This window comes from Rattus norvegicus, chromosome 11 (genome assembly GCF_036323735.1).
Source record: "Rattus norvegicus strain BN/NHsdMcwi chromosome 11, GRCr8, whole genome shotgun sequence".
NCBI classification, from domain to species: Eukaryota; Metazoa; Chordata; class Mammalia; order Rodentia; family Muridae; genus Rattus; species Rattus norvegicus.
Genome location: NC_086029.1, coordinates 70,885,791 through 70,902,144, shown reverse-complemented (window position 1 = coordinate 70,902,144; position 16,354 = coordinate 70,885,791). Strand labels below are relative to the sequence as shown.

The following is a 16,354-nucleotide window of genomic DNA, read 5'->3' as shown; positions in this document are numbered from 1 at the left end:
AGAATGCACAAAGTTTGGCATTAGGGAAACACACAGAACGTCTTTCAAACATGTTTTATGTCTCTTTGAACTTCTGGTTTGTATTATATATTTTCTGTTTCTGAGATGTATTTGCTTCTTTGGAATCTTAAGAACAGACATAGCCACCCTTGCATATATCCACAGGAAGAAAGGGGAACAGCTTGCTCAGTTACGGATAAACATGTCCGTATCTGGAAATTAATAGCACCAAGACCATGTAAACATCGGTTTAGAGTTTGGCTCCTTGTCTTCTGGTGAGACTGTGAGAAGTTTCTAGAAGGGTAGCATTGTGTCCTTCAACAGGCTTGGTAGTAGGTGTCTGAAAGAGAGCAAGGCAGGATGGGGAGGTACGATAGTGGACCATCATCAAGTAGGAAACAGCCTGGAAGAGCTGAATTTGCTAGACTGGCCTGCAGTAAATCATGAGGACAAATGTACTCTGGGGAAGGGGGGGGCAGGAAGGAGCACCTCGCTTGGCTTCTGGCTCTCTTCTGCCTGGCACTCTAGGCCTGTTTAGTCATAACAGCATAGTCATCCAAACCTTTAAAGTTGCACTCTTGACTTCACTCCATATGAATGTGCACTAAAAGGAGAAAATCATCTCTTGGGGTGAGAAAGATAGCTTTTTGTGGGGAATTTCCATGCTCACTGCACACAATCCATAGTTGTCATTGTTTTTCTTTCTAATTCTGTTACCAGTCTATCTCTGTTCCTGAGCTTATCCAGCTTATCACCGAAGGCCACAGCTTTAGGGCTGTTACACTTTCTCTCCCCCAGCCCTTACTCCCTGCTTTACTTGTTTTGCTACCTAGAATAAACCTGCTGTCAGTGTGAGCTTAGAGGCACAGGGACAGGCCTCCTCACTAACTGTAATGCACTCTCCCTTAGCATTCCTCACAAGTGATAGCAACACAGAAAAGCCAAAAGTCCACACTATTGCTGACTTGCAAGTAAGCAGATTCCTCCCAAGGGTTTTCTGTTGCTAAGATCAGATCAAATATGTATTGATGGGCTTTGCCTTTGGGTGTATTTCACTTTCAGGCACAAAGATATCAGGCAGTATAGAGTACTGGGCAGGGCTATGTGCTTGCAGTTTCTCTGTTTTAGTAAACGGAAATCTTCTAGGGGAGGAGAGCATACCTTTTCTACTAATGAACAAATATTTATTTCATTTTAACATGATACATGTTCATTAAAAATAATTTGGAAAAATACATAGGAGTAAAATGAAGAAAAATTATATTATTTTCATAATTTAAATCTAGCCATTAATAACTTTTGATGTATGTTCTAGCTCTCATTTTCTCCTGAGGACATACTTTCAAATATGATGTACTCAGCATTCCTCTATAATATTTTTCCTTCTTTTACAATTTAACTTACAAATTTTGCATTTAGTTACAAAGTCTTTACAGACATTCTAAATAAATAAATACTATTCCTATAATCAAAATGCCCCAAAAAGCATTATATTTTAGCTGTTTCCATTTTCATAATCCCTTGCATAGGAACAATGAATCAGTCAGTAAATAATGGATAAATGATTGAAAGTTCAAATGAAGTATATATTTTTTTAAAGATTATTTTGTGGAATGTTTCAAATCCATGAATGTAGTCAGATTACGGTAATGAACTCCTGTGTATTCATCATCTAGCTTATTCAGTGCTTAACTCGTGGCCTATCAGTTTCCACTGTATTGCCTTGTTATTTTGAAGCAAACCTCAGACATCATGGCAGTTAATTAATTAGCTAATATATCTGGTTCATTAGGATGCTTTTTCAGGTTGATGTTTCAAAAAGTTTCAGAAAAATCCTGTCGTTATATGGAACACTGTTTCTCTTCTTAGTGTCTTGGCCTGTGTCCTCTCACATGTAACAACTGATTGGAAGACCTCAGCAGCTTGTGTTGTAGCATCCTCAGGCATATCTGCAAGCCAGAGAATAGCTTGGTTGAAGAAGAGACCATTCTAACAGATAGGCTTCTGGGGCAAATGGTTTTCTTTAGGATCTTTTCACTTAACTCAATTTTAGGATGATAACTTGCATAGCAGACATATGCAATATTAATTATCTTTATCATTGAACATATCAATGTATTATATACAATTGTTTATCTGAAGTAAATGAAAGGGTTCATCCTCTGACTACTTAGACCGCTATGCTGCTTTAAGCCCATGCTGTATAGAGCAAAGCAAAGTACTTAACCAAAGTTAGTACTCTGCCCAAATATTTATAGATTTTATGGCTTTTTTTGAGAACAGGAAAGCATCTGAGAGTCATGTGGAACTCCTAAATCTGAAAGGGGGAATTTTATCTAATTTTATATATGCAGTGGAGAATCTATATCTGAGTGGAGAAAAAAATCCACTACAGAGCAGTGCCTTTGTTTACTACTCTGGTTGTCCCAAGGTTTTTGGAGGAAACATTTACAAGCCACCTTTCCACAGATAGACCCCAACTTTCACAAAAGATCTCTATACTCAGAATGATCTGTTGGCTTGGGCTTTGTGCACAGTACCTGTGTGCGAGTTTTCCTTTCTTCCTACTGTCTGAATGCTAAGCCAGAGACGGTTAAATGGTGGCCTGTTATCCAACAGGTGTTCTGCACCCATCAGATATTCAGGATGTGAGCAGGCACACGCCGCATCCATAGAGACTGAATTCATGTGCTCCTCTGGCCTGTTTAATCTGTGCTGTAGTTTCCATTGGCCTCGAAAGTGAGTAGCTAGAATATTGATGTGCCCAACCCTTCGAGAAGAAATAAAAAATTTCTTCACCACACTAAATCTCTAGAAAAATATGGTGGCTTACAAAGTGAACACATACAAACTATTTTCTGCCAAAGCTGGTAGGAAAAGCACACAGGGAAAGAAGAAAGTAATACCACAAGCAATAAACGATCCAGTCCACAGAGCATCTGTAGAAACTGCGCCTGCGCATGTATAAACAACACACATTCTTTTCCTCTTCCCAGCTCTTCTCTTTCCATCTGTCTTCTGAACATTTATTTTCCTCCACAATGACGTGGCATCACCACCCCTTTAAAATATCAGCTAAAGAGCCAAACTGTGCCCTTGTGCGGTGAAATTCAGGCAGTAAAGCTACTAAGTATCCATGCGCTACAGCAACTCACTTCCCACCATTACTGAGAACTGATACTAACAGCACATCATGGTCACTCATTTACACCTTTTCCTTACATGTGATGGTGTACTATGTTCCTGTCATAAATCTGAGCTATAAAGTACATTCTGTGAAATAGAAACCATGGTTCTTTCTGGTTTGTGTATTAGACCATGTACTCAAGTTATCTACCAAAAGGCCATCATGATCATAGCTATAGTAATAATTATTAATAATAGTTATAGTATTTTCTTCTAGAAAAAGTAGCTGAAGCCATCTCAGAAGTAACTCAGACTCCCAACAGATCAGTAGGATTGTCACCTGAGCCTGATAAAAGTTCTGTTCCAGAAAGCCTTGAAAAATAGCTAGTGTTTCTTCCTTGTGTGTGGCATTTTGGGATCCTGTTACTGGGTCATTGCTGTTGTATTGTGACCTTATATGTCACACTGCTGAAAATCAACATGCTAAGAATAAAGTAGCAATCAACACTTTCTACCTCTTACTCTGATCTAAGCTCATGATTATAGTTGAGTGGTTCTCCTTATTTTAAGGCAGGGAATCCTTTGTGAGTACCCTGCATCATGATAGGGCTTTCAAGCCTCAAGATGCTGATAATCATAGTCAAAGGAGGTAGAAGGGTTTATTTAGATTGCCAAGTCTCTCTAGTCCATGAAACTGCCATATTTTCTGGGAAGTTTATATTGAACATATATTATGCAATTGTGTACAATTGCCATGAGGGTAAAAATTATGTTATTCCCTCACCAAGATAACTCCTGTGATTCTGTATCACATGGGAGAAGAGAAAGGAGTGAAGTCCATGCGAAAGGTAGATGTTCAAGGAACAATTACATTGTCATTACAGTCAGTTGACATTGGAATGCTGAGGGGGAATCCCTACAGTTTAAACAGGAGATGGTTCAGAACTGGCCATCCACCAGGAAACTGCTCCAGAGGTCCCTGTAGACTCCCAAGAGAACTGCTTCTATCAGCTCTGACCTCCCCTGTAGAAATACTTCTGATTTCTGGGGATGTGTGCCATTATTTTGTTTTCTGGATATCCAATAGCCACTCTGAATTCATCTAATGTATTTGTGACATGGAGATCTTATAACCCTTCAATACTAAGTGTATTGACTCTTGTAATTAATTATTTAAAGACATTTTAGCCTGTAACTATTTTTCTTTCTTTGTCCACAAACAAGTTGATTGGTTAATCATGTCTTTGTTTGTTTTTGTTTGTGTTGATGTTGTTGTTGTAGATAAAGCACATAAAGCAAGAATGAGGACAGGTTGTTTATAAAAGATAATCACAATGGCAGCATTACACTTTCTCTAGATGTCCTCATTCTCTCCTGTCTGATTGCATCAAGACCTATACTCTAGAAAGTGTTTCATGTTTGCAAGGAAATGATAGAGAGAAATAATTCCATATTTATTTTGTGTTGTCAAACACAGCATGGTAATTGTGTCACAGTTACAAATACAGTTCGTTTAAACCTTCCTCTACTAACAAGACTTCAATATCTGGCCAGTCCTCACACATAGTGAGTACCCAGAAGCAAGGACAAAACACCAGGTACTTTTCAGGCCTTGGAGAACAGTTTTTAATCAGGATATGATAAGTCTGTGCTCTGTTAGAACTGAATTTATTTCTGGGATGGTTTATCCTGCCCTCCCTAAAATAAAAATTCAGTTTTTTCAAAATGAAGTCAAAACTCAAAGGCCAAGAGGTCTCTGAGATTGTCTCCAAGTCATCCTTTCGATACATTTGTATTGATTTATTTGTTATTGTTTCAATGAAGGTTTTGTTAGGGGAATGTGAATCATTTTCTTTTGTTCCAATTCATTTTAAATATTAAATACTGTTTTATTCATTTCAGTAAAAGCAACAACAATAATAATAATAATAATAATAATAATATTAATAATATTAATAAAAACCAGCTCTGATGGATTGCTATGTATGGCCCTGTGTATATAAGGTTTAGTACCTTGCAGGAACTCTGGTTGTCAACAGGTGATTTTTGCCTTTGTTTTTTCTCATAGTTCTGCATGTGGCTCCTGTCACTAGCAGTCAAATAAGGACAATTTTATCATTCTCTCCTGCTGCTCTAGGTTTTTTTTTTTTTTTTTTTACTGCCAGTACATGAATTTGTTATTCTTTATAATTCCCTTTGAAGTTGGAAATCCAAGGGGAATCTAAAACCGACCAGATGTTTCTACTGCTGGAGAGGGAAGAGAGTTGGGATTAAGTTTAACAAAAACTTGGTCTCTAGGAAAAAAAGATCATTTCAACTGAAAACCATCTTTAAATGCATTCATTTGCTGTATATCTGTTAGTTAATTTACATTTACTAGCCCTTTGTAGGCACTGTCACCTATCCATTTACTCAGAGTAAAATTCATAAATTTTGTGAGCAAACAAATTCCTGTGGTTTGCTCAGAGCTATTTCTTTTATGGAGCTTCAGTTCTGTTCATCAGGGTATCCCCTCCTCATGCCTTACTGTAAGGCCTTCTGTTGCTCACTTTCCTGAAGGATCACATTGTGTCACATCAGATTGGGTGGGTTGGTTCTGCAGACTGTCCGAGAGGCCGAGCCAGGGAAGCCTGACATTGGGAAGGAAGGAAAGAAAACCTGCCCAAATGGTTAGCCTTTGTACAGAACACCATCCCTTTTAAAGCTATGATAATCTAAACAAGAGTAGGTGACGAGACCTTTGGCGGGAAAAGCCAGAAGTTTTGTGGTCTTTTAAGGAAGCAGTTGATTTCACAGGCAGTGTAAATAAGCAGGATGGGAAATGAAAAAAGTGATAATCTTGGACAAAGTAAGGTACAAAGAAAGTAGGGTGGCTGTGAGATAGCATTTTGGGGCCCTCACTACTGATACTCAAAGCTACCAGCCCCCATCCATCCCAAGGGAGAGAAGTATTAAGTAACAAAGTCAGACACAAATATGAAAAACTAATCCAAATATTCCACGGGTTTTTCATATTTCACAGGCCATTGGATAGAGGGGCGGGGCATTCTTTATAGCCCAGCACTAGTCACACTGTGCTCCTCTGTGCCCTCTCAGGTCCCAAGGCTGCACAGGCTTTCAGGATGGTAGAGAACTCGGAGCAGTGCTCGGCTGGAACTGTTGTCCCCATGTCACAGAGAGTGGATGACAACTCTGTCCTCAGCTCCATTCCTCCATCCCACCTTAGTCTGAAGCAGGAAATGCTAGTCCTCAATAATTATGTTATGTTTCTGAGGCCACAAAATCAGCTGGCTATACTATTGTAGCATTCTTCCTCAGCCTGCAGAAGAGGAGAGGAAAGACAGAGAGGGGTCACTTAGCAACTTTAAGCAGCTTTCTTGTTTTAAAGTGTAAAAAATGCAGGTCCTGGAACATGTGGTGACTTGAATGTTCAGTAAAATTTTAGAGATCTATCTCTCTCTCTCTCTCTCTCTCTCTCTCTCTCTCTCTCTGCTCTTATTTTTCTTAACCATTTGTTCTGTATTCAGCGACTTGAATTTTCAGTATAGTTCTTCAAAAGTGAGTTGAAATACAGAGTTCTCAACCTAAACAGTTCCTCTTCGCCCTCCGTTTTACTCACTTATTATCACCATTACGGTTCTTCTCGGTCAAAGCAGATGGTATGAAAAGCATTTCTGTTGGTCTCACTGCTGACAGAGCTTAACCTAATAATCCAAGACTTAGAACTTAGGCCTTCAATAAAGGAAACACTGTTTGAGGTATTTTCCATTCAGGCCAGCATCAAAAGTTTTTAATTAACACCATCAGAAATTAATGGGCTGAATGCAGGACAAGGTTTCTACATAGCCCACTACTGGGAACAACAGCGAGTGGGATCCATTGTGTGTGTGTACTTTATGGTGTATTTTTATTTACTTGCTGAAGCCGAGTCCCAGCTGCACACTGGCTGCCAAGCCTCAAGAGTGAAACCTGCAGAGGCTGCTTCCCAGAGCAGTTTCATTTTGCTCACTGATTATTGTCCTGAGTTCTTTGTGATTGTAATTGGTTAGAAAGTTTGAAATTAGCAAGTCCTTGTCAGCCATGAAAGCTTTGAAATCACAAGGCTTGATACAGCTATCAAGCCTGCTGAAGCCTAATGGCTTTCCGGGGAAGAACCTCCAGAGTGGTTAACATTCTCAACCCCACAGGCTGTACCGCAGTCACCATTCACCACCCTCTGGAGGGCCTTGTCTCAGATCCCGGCTTTGTCTAGGGCCTTTTCTTTTCTATTGCCGAAGCCTGTTTCAGGATGAACAGATTTTAGAAGAATAGGGTAGGAGGCGTTAGGAAATGAGAGCAAATGGGTAGAATGAAGTAGGTAAGGGAACAAGGAGAAAGGGGAAAAAGAAAGAAAATGCACAAGAGAAAAGACAGGATGTAAGATGAAAACAGCTTTGTAAATAGTAACATTTCATGTCTTTGCAACTGAGTTTAATGTCTCAGGGTGGAAAATGCTGGTGGGTGGGGTCTATTTTGAAACTTTTTTTTTTAAAGTTGCCTACTCATTGTCAAGGAGAAGCCACATATGTCTGTGTAAGGGACTGTAACCTGCCCGGCATGCCCTGAGGTAGTTTTGGAGATTAAAGACACAATCCTTTCCTTTATATATTATAACACAGAAATGATTGGTTTGCCAACTGTTCTAAAAACACAAGTATTAAACTTAATGTAAGCCTCCAAACCAGTCTGTTCCAGAAACGTCCTCTGCTGCCTGGTCAGTTGTATAGTAAACTGAATTCCCACCTTATAAAGCTGCTGGGCAGGGTTATCTGAAGCAAAGATCATCGGGGTGACAGAACTATTCTAGAAGCTTATGTCAATAACGTTCTATAAAGCACTCATTTATGTCCAACACCTTCAAGTTCATACATTCAGATACAACCTTAAACTTCCAATTGTCTTCCACTTTAATAAACCTTATGAAAATATTAACTAAAAACCATATTGCCGTAATTTAAATGTTAGGAAATTTTCCAGTGCATCTTGGCAAGGTGATATGAAATACCACCATTTTTTTTCTTACTTTCCAAAAATTGATCTAACATTTTCTCACAAGCATGGAAAGATCAATACATATTATTCTATAGGATAATAATGAAGGAATGACTCCCAAGAAAATACTGAGAACTGTATTTCTTAGCTGAATCGCTTAGGATTTACTCCAAGATTTGACACCTTGAAGAGTTTAGACAGCCCGTGTGCAGTAGAATTGAATGTAAATGACTGTCTGACTTTCCCAAACCAATTTTAAGGGTGCCAGGTCAGTGTGGGTGTGTTATATGCCTACACTGTTTCCCTTGAGAATTTCATACAGTGTACTTTGATATTTATCTCCCTTTCCTGACTTCACCCAGATTCTTCCCCAACTTTCTCCCATCCAACTTCACAGTCTCCCCCCTCCCTGCTCCCCTACCACCCTTTCTTCTATGAGTCTAGTTTATGTGGGCCAATTATTCTTGGTCATGGGACCTGCCCTGGAAGGTGGTTGACATGCCAGGTATCACTCTATTGAAGAAAACAGCCCCGCCCCCAGGAGCAATCAAACACCAACAGCTGCCTTAGCTAGCTGTGTGTTGAAAGGGACTTCATGCCTACCTCCCCTCCTCCATGATAGATCTTTGTCTGCTTTGACCTCCAGCTTGTGCATGCACTCACAGTTTGTGAGTTTGTTTGTGCATTTGCTCAGTTGTGTCTTTAAAAAACAAAAACAACAACAACAAAAACAAAAAAAAAACATTTTTAAGTCATTCAACAACTCTGGCTCCCACAAACTTGCCACCCCTTTGCCATTTAGATCCATGGTGTTTGAGAGGAAGGCTTTGATCTTGACTTCCCATTTAGGGCTGAGCATTCTGGTCTCTTCTTCTCTATGTTAATTCCCATCTGCTGCATGAAAAGGCTTCTTTGATGAGGAGTAAGGGATGTGCTAATCTATGGATAAGTGTTTAGGACTCATTTTACTGTTATCATATTTAGCAAAACAGTAATGATTGGTTTCAGGACTACAGGTTCTTGACATTATTGACAGTGCCAGGTATGGGTCTCATCTCATTGAGTAGACCTTAAATGTAACAAGACTGATTGGTGACTCCAATAACATTTGTCCCACAATCATACCAAGGTCTCAGCCTGTTTGATAGGCTAGTATGTCCTCTTTGTCTGCTATTAATGCCTAGGGTCATCTTTTTTTAATTTTTTATTGGGTAGTTTATGTATTTACATTTCAAATGTCATCCCTCCCAGTTCCCCCTCTGGCATCCCCCCCTTCCTCTGCTTCTATGAGGATGCTTCCCCTCATCCACTCCCACCTAAACACCCTAGCATTATTACCCTACACTGAGGAAAAGAGCCTTCACAGGACCAAGGACTTTTCCTCCTATTGATGCCAGACAATGCCATCCTCTGCTACATATGTAGCTGGAGCCATGGGTCCCTCCATGTATACTCTTTGGTTGGTGGTTTAGTCCCTGGGAGCTCTGCGGAGGCTGGTTGGTTGATATTGTTGTTCTTCCTATGTGGTTGTAAACCCCTAAAGCTCCATCAGTCCTTTCCCTAACTCCTCCATTGGGGGTCCCAGTACTCAGTCTGATGGTTAGCTGCAAACATCTTAATCTGTATCAGTAGGGCTCTGGCAGAGCCTCTCAGGAGGCATCCATATCAGGCTCCTGTTACCAAGTACTTCTTGGCATCAGCAATAGTGACTGGCTTTGGTTGCTGCATATGGGATGGATCCCCAGGTGGGGCAATCTCTGGATGGCCTTTCCTTCAGTCTCCACTCATTGTTCCTGTATTTCCTCCCGTAAGTATTTTGTTTCCCCTTGTAAGAAGGACTGAAGCATCCACATTTCGGTCTTCCTTCTTCTTGAGCTTCACATGGTCTGTGAATTATATCTTGGGTATTCCAACCTTTTTGGGATAATATTCACTTATCATTGAGTGCATAGCATGTGTGTTCTTTTGTGACAGGGTTACCTCACTCTGGATGCTATTTTCTAGATCTATCCATTGGCCTAAGAATTTCATTCTAAGCCTAGGCTCCTAGCTGAAGTGTACACTAAATACTCCCTTGGTATCTTAGTTCCTTTCTATTGCTATGATGAAATACAGTGGCTAAGCCATTCGTAAAGGAAGCATTTAGTTTGGCTTTGGTTTGAGAGGGTTAGAGTAAGAGGGAACAGCAAAGGGACAGCAAAAGCTCACATCTTGGTCCACAACCACGAGGTAGAGCGAGCACAGAGAATGGCGTGAGTCTTTGGAAATAGCGAACCCCGCCCTTAGGGACATATGTACGCCAACAAGGCCATACCTCCTGCTCTTCACCAACAGTTCTACCAACTGGGGACAAAGTATTCAGATATATGATTCTGTGGAGGCCATTCTCATCCAAACCACTATATCCATGATATATTGCAATGTTAGAAGAGATTGGTGAGTCCATTCTAGACTTACTAAGGATGAGACAGCTATGAAGTAAAAAAACATGGAGTAGAAATTAATGCTTATTTCTTTTATGTGGACACCACTGGAGGCACTGTACAAGTCTGGATGTTTCTGGAGTAACATCCCATTTAGACCCTAGTGGCCTTGCTAACATACCTTTACTATAAAACTTCTTCCTCCTCTTCTCTGATTCAGCCTCAGTTACTCATTCAATCCTGCCTTCTGAAAGCACCATGCAGATTACTACATACACATCAACCCTTGTTTCAGACTGTTCTTTGGCAGAGACCCAAAATGAGCTGTGTACCCGGGTTTGTTGGTTTGCTTGTAACCATTGATTCACAACATCTTTTCTCCTTTCCACTATAGCCAGTGACTTATGGCCAATGCATGGTCTGTTTCACAAAGCCAGCTTAAACCCTTATGCTCACCTCTGTGTATTATGGCATTACAAATTTCTGAAGGATATCTATATAAAACATGGGGCTGTTATTATACTCTAAGCTATACTTGCATGCTTGTTTTCTTATATTTCTAGTAAATGAAAGAACATATTTTAGTTTAGAACCTAGAATGTGTAATTAACTCTGGGTAAACTAATGGAAATGTATGAGAACCTAAATATTTTTTCACATAGCTGGATGAAAGCTGGCTGTCAATCCAGTCAATTGGTAGTGATTGTAATAGTTTCTGTTGTGTTTGAAGTATCAAGTCAATTCAGTGGGTTTCTGAACATTGCTGAAATTTCATGAAGCCAGAGAATGAGACATGGCAAAGTCTTGGTGTCTTCAAACAGAAATCTAAGATTGACCCTGTCTGAGTCACCACAGGGAAGAACCTACTTTTCAGGAAGCACTAAACAGGCTTGGAATGCAAATGGCAATCAGGAGTATCAGGGTGTGGTAATCAAGACAGTTATTTGATACTAATGCATCCTTCCAGGTGGCATCAAAGATGGAGGATAAGAAATGCCCCAGAAATGGGACCCGGAGCTTTCCCAGTGGCTTATTTTGGTCCCAGATTAGTATAGAAGGACATGATATGGTATGTTAACTATACCCTTTCATGAAAAACAAGTTTCACTTTGAACAGTTATTATGGGAAGATAAACCATTAGCAAGTTTAGAATTTGGTCCCCTACAAAAGTATCTGAGGTCCCTGCTCTTTATGTAGCTTAACCTTTCATCAATCAAGTCAGATTATTTCCCTAGACATAGTGCCAACAGGTAGAGATGTGTACTAGTCCCACACATGATCACATCCTCTGCTGGGAGTCACAGTAAATCATGGGGTATACAGACATTGTTCTGAGTCGTAGAGTAAGTAAAGAATTGGCGATGCTGTTACAGCCTGCTATGTATAGTGCTGTTTGCACTCAGGCATGTAGCCTGAGTGAGATCTCGAAGGGGCCTGAGCCATGTAGGGACTCCTCAGGAGTCTGGCAGCACAACTTCAGTCTGCATCTCCAGCCACCTCCACGGCTCTCTTCATAGCTTCCTTTTGAATTTCTCCATTATGGTAACAACTGAAGAGAAAGAGAGGTCAGAAAACACACTAATTAAAAATGAAAGCACTGGTTTCTATTCAAGCTCCATCACTAAATACAGGGAAAATTACAATTTCTACTGATCTTGCCCTCAATATTATTGTCTCTAAAATAGGAATGTAACCTACCATAGCTACTCATTTTTACTTTTTCATTTGAAAATCATTCATGTGTATAGATTAAACTATGAGAGGATAATTAAAATCACTCAAAATCATCCACAAATAATTTACCTTCAAATTTTTGGATACGTTATACTTTTTCCTGTATATATAGACCCTTACTGTTTTTGTTAAAAATCTGTGCACACCTTTATATCGTACCTTTTGTTTATACCTGTTTAAAAATACTCAACATTGTATTACATAGATTTATTGTGCTGCACATTCACCATCTTTTAAAAACACTGAAATTAATATAATTATATCATTTCCTCCTTTTTCTCCTGGCAAACTCTCGCATGTTTACTCTCTTTCAAATTCATAGCCGTCTCTTTTTTAATTCTTGGGGTGTGTGTGTGTGTGTGTGTGTGTGTGTGTGTGTGTGTGTGTGTGTATGTATGTTCTTAAACTCGTGAATACAACTTTCTCTGTCTGTACATTACTTTTATAAGTATGTTTTCAGGGCTAATGCTTTGGTATTCAATAACTTCAGTGTCCTTCACGGGGAAAGATTATTTCTTCCATTCTCAGCATCCTAAGTTGCCAGTAGTTCTTTGCTTAGGGCTGAGGTCTCTTAAGCTTTCCCCATGATGTTAGCAAGTCTAGTCTTGTCATCCTCATTCAACTCCTACTGAATTATCCATGTGGGTAAGACTTCACATGTATAACTTCTGCTATGTCTCAGAGACACAGTATCCCAGCAAACTCCTGGCCTTGGCTTTCACCATCTCCATATTAACTCTTCTTTGAAAATGTAAAACCTAAAGCCTTCAAAACTGAAATATACATTAATACATATTACTCTGATTGTTGTTTGATAAGAAAAGGATAGGACATAGCATTCACTGAAAGGCTGACTTTATACCAAACCATGTGCTTGGAACTTCATTTATCCCTTTTTCTGTAGCAGCCTGTGGTCCTAATGCGGTGCTAAAAGCAGAAATGCAGCTCTGCGGACTCTGGTCTGTGAGTGCTATGCATAGCTGCTGACCAGCTTTGTGACTTTGTGATGCTTGTCTCTGGCTGACTTTTCTACCAAGAAGTAAGGATTATAATGATGCTGAAAACCTGCAAAGAGTTGTTTTAAAGATCCAATCAGTGAATACAAGTAAAATGTTTACAATGTTAGTTTTATATATATTTATATATTATTTAATATTTTCTATTTCAGTGTCTAAAGTCATACTTTTCTGTTTAACCCTTCTATTAAAATATTAATTCACATTGTTCCAACTTCTTTGGTGAGTGAGTACCAAGAAGAAGCATTGTGGTATAAATGCAAAATACGAAGGCCCTTAGCTTTCTTAATCCTTCTTCCACAGCTTTCCAATAATGTGGCCTCCAGGAGATAGTTTATATTCCTTTGCTTGGTTATATTCCTTTGCTTTAGAATGAGCAAATGCTAGCTATATTCAGGATTTGGTGGGGATTTCAGGGAGAAAATAGGTTTAAAATCTGTTGTCTTGCCTAGACAATAAATGGCTGTGTGACTGTTAGCCATTTATCCCCTGCATTGGCATTAAATTGTTTTTTTGGTTTTAAATTGTTAGTATCAATGGGCAGATTATCCATGAATTTTATAAGCACCACTCACAGAATGAATATCTAGACTCTATGTGTTGGCAGCAATGCTGGGAGAAAGCTTCTAGGCGTTTTTATCACCGTTTCCTGACATCTCTGTCATCATTTGTACTTAGGTAGATGCAAAAATGTACCCATTATTTGTTTGATCCAATAACAATCTTTATCATAAAATAGGTTTCTCTCTTTTTTTATTGATTTGATTCGCAAGATTTTATTCAAGTTAAGAGAAAACATTGGATAAAGTAGCCTGTAGTTCCTTCAGTGAGCATACAAAATTGTTAAATGAATTTAAAGGTAAGGCAGAAGTGATCGAATATAATTCCATATTATCCATCTAGCAATTACCAAGCATTGGTTCCACCACTGTAGCATTTGGACATTATTACTTTAGTCAAATACACCATATTTCTTTTCTGATTTTTGTGTGTCAAATTCAGATGTAAGTTCAAGGTCAGTACCCACAGGCTCATGACCATCTAGACTCTTTAAAGATATAACTTAAAAATACATTGCTTCCATATAAAGCAGAAAGAAAGGGATGTTGTTAATGATCAAGGTACTATGGGAAATCAGAGAAGATGAGTTAACTCTCAAGTAAGTGAGAAGAAAACTTTGAGGAGGAAGTGGTCTTTCAAATACATTTTGGCAACTGAATGGGATTCTTTACCTCGGGCCACTTCCTCCTTGAACTTACATCTGAATTTGACACACAAAAATCAGAAAAGAAACGGTGAATTTAAAAGTAAGGCAGAAGTGATCAAATATAATTCGGGCGTGGGAGGGTGTGGGATGGGACACAAACAGCTGGAATCCAATTCCTGTGCTGCAGAAAGGAAGACCTGAGTGGTGAGCACCTGGGGCAGAGTGGAATTTCATAGGAGATAAAACTGGAATTCAGGAACAAATCCAGAGAGTGGGGTGCCCTAAAGATACCATGTAGAATCAAAGGGTGTCCTGGCCAGGCTTCCTCTCTGCCATCCGGATGGCTTAGAGATTTACACAATTTCACCTCAAACCATATCCTTTAGGATGGAGATTTTAGCCAATGGAAGAGGTATTCTGTCTAAAATAGAACACTGAAATTAAACTCTGTAGGGGAAAAAAGTCTATGGATTTGATCCCCAGAATTAAAAAATTAAAATAAATCACCACTTTTCAACCATATCATTTCTCAGATTTAAAACAGAGCCCTTATAAATGTGTAGGATATATCCGAAGTAATAGCCGAGCTTGTGTTTGGAGACAGGGTCTTACTGTGTAGCCTTAACACACAGATACACACCTGACTCTGCCTTTCAAATGCTGATATCAAAGGCATATGCCACTCTACCCAGCCTGAACTTTTCCTTTATTTTATTAGAAAGCCTTTAAAACATCAATCAGCACAAAGCTGAGCACCAGTCCCGCCAAGTTGGAACTGTGTCACGTCAAGCGCCTATGTGTTCCCCGGCCCATGGTTCCGCACCACCTCATCACACTGTTGTCCCCAGACACATCCCCACAGTGTTTCAAGCCAAGTTTACTTCGTGCGTGGTCTTGAAGTAGTGGGCATATAGTAAATGCAATTTCAATAACCAGGTTTTGGAGATTTTTCTTTCTATTGAAAGCCCTTCTTTTCTGAAGTTATCAACTCATCACACCGTATAGTCACAGGTGAGCGGTAAGGATCACAGTACATTTTAGCATCACAGTGTACTTCAGGCTTCCACGATGCCTATCAGAACACTTAAACACTCACAGCCCCAAACACCTGGCTTATGCCACCAAGATGGCGGTGGAGGAGATTCTGCATGCTGATGGCTTCCTGGGAAGTTGTCGACAGCAGTGGTGATGGTCTTCTCCTGCCCTCTGTGTCTTTTCTTAGTATGATACATTTGGCTCTGTGTGGGTCCTGCCTGTGCACCATTCAACTCTTTACAAAAGAATGGAAGCAGTTTGCTGGCATTAGTCAGTGATGCCAAGGCTCCAGTGAAGGGGTTTTGTCTTGTTTCTTTCTTTTTTCCTTTTCTTTCTTTCCTCTTTTTTAGGTTGAATATGTTCTTGTTTGCTTGTTTGTTAATTTGTAAAGCCAATCCAAACGTGAAGAAAAAAATCAAATTTTGCCAATTTGAAAAGAACAAAAACATCTAAAACCTCCTTTAAAATTTTTCTAAGCTATTATGAGATTACAGACAAAAGATTGTACATGAAAGATTTTTTTTTGAAAAAATCAGGTTGCTTTGCCTTTCTTTTTCACTTCAAAAGTCTTTGTCAGATATGAAAAAGAAACTTACTCAAAATGAAGAGTAAATATAATTAAAATGGTCGCGTGCCTTGTCATATAAGCTTCTTATGGGCAAAATCTGTATAAACTTAATACTATGAAACAAGCAGAAAAGAAAGAGTGGGCAGGGAGAAAATTTTGATTTTATAAGAATGTGCATGAAGTGATAGTAGGAAAATGACATTCAATCTGTTG

At 39.3% G+C, this 16,354-nt stretch overlaps 1 protein-coding gene across 1 annotated transcript in view; it reads left to right on the top strand.

Moving 5' to 3' along the window:
• The window catches only part of Zbtb20 (zinc finger and BTB domain containing 20), a 739,030-nt gene that overhangs the window by 394,895 nt on the left and 327,781 nt on the right, over positions 1 to 16,354 (top strand).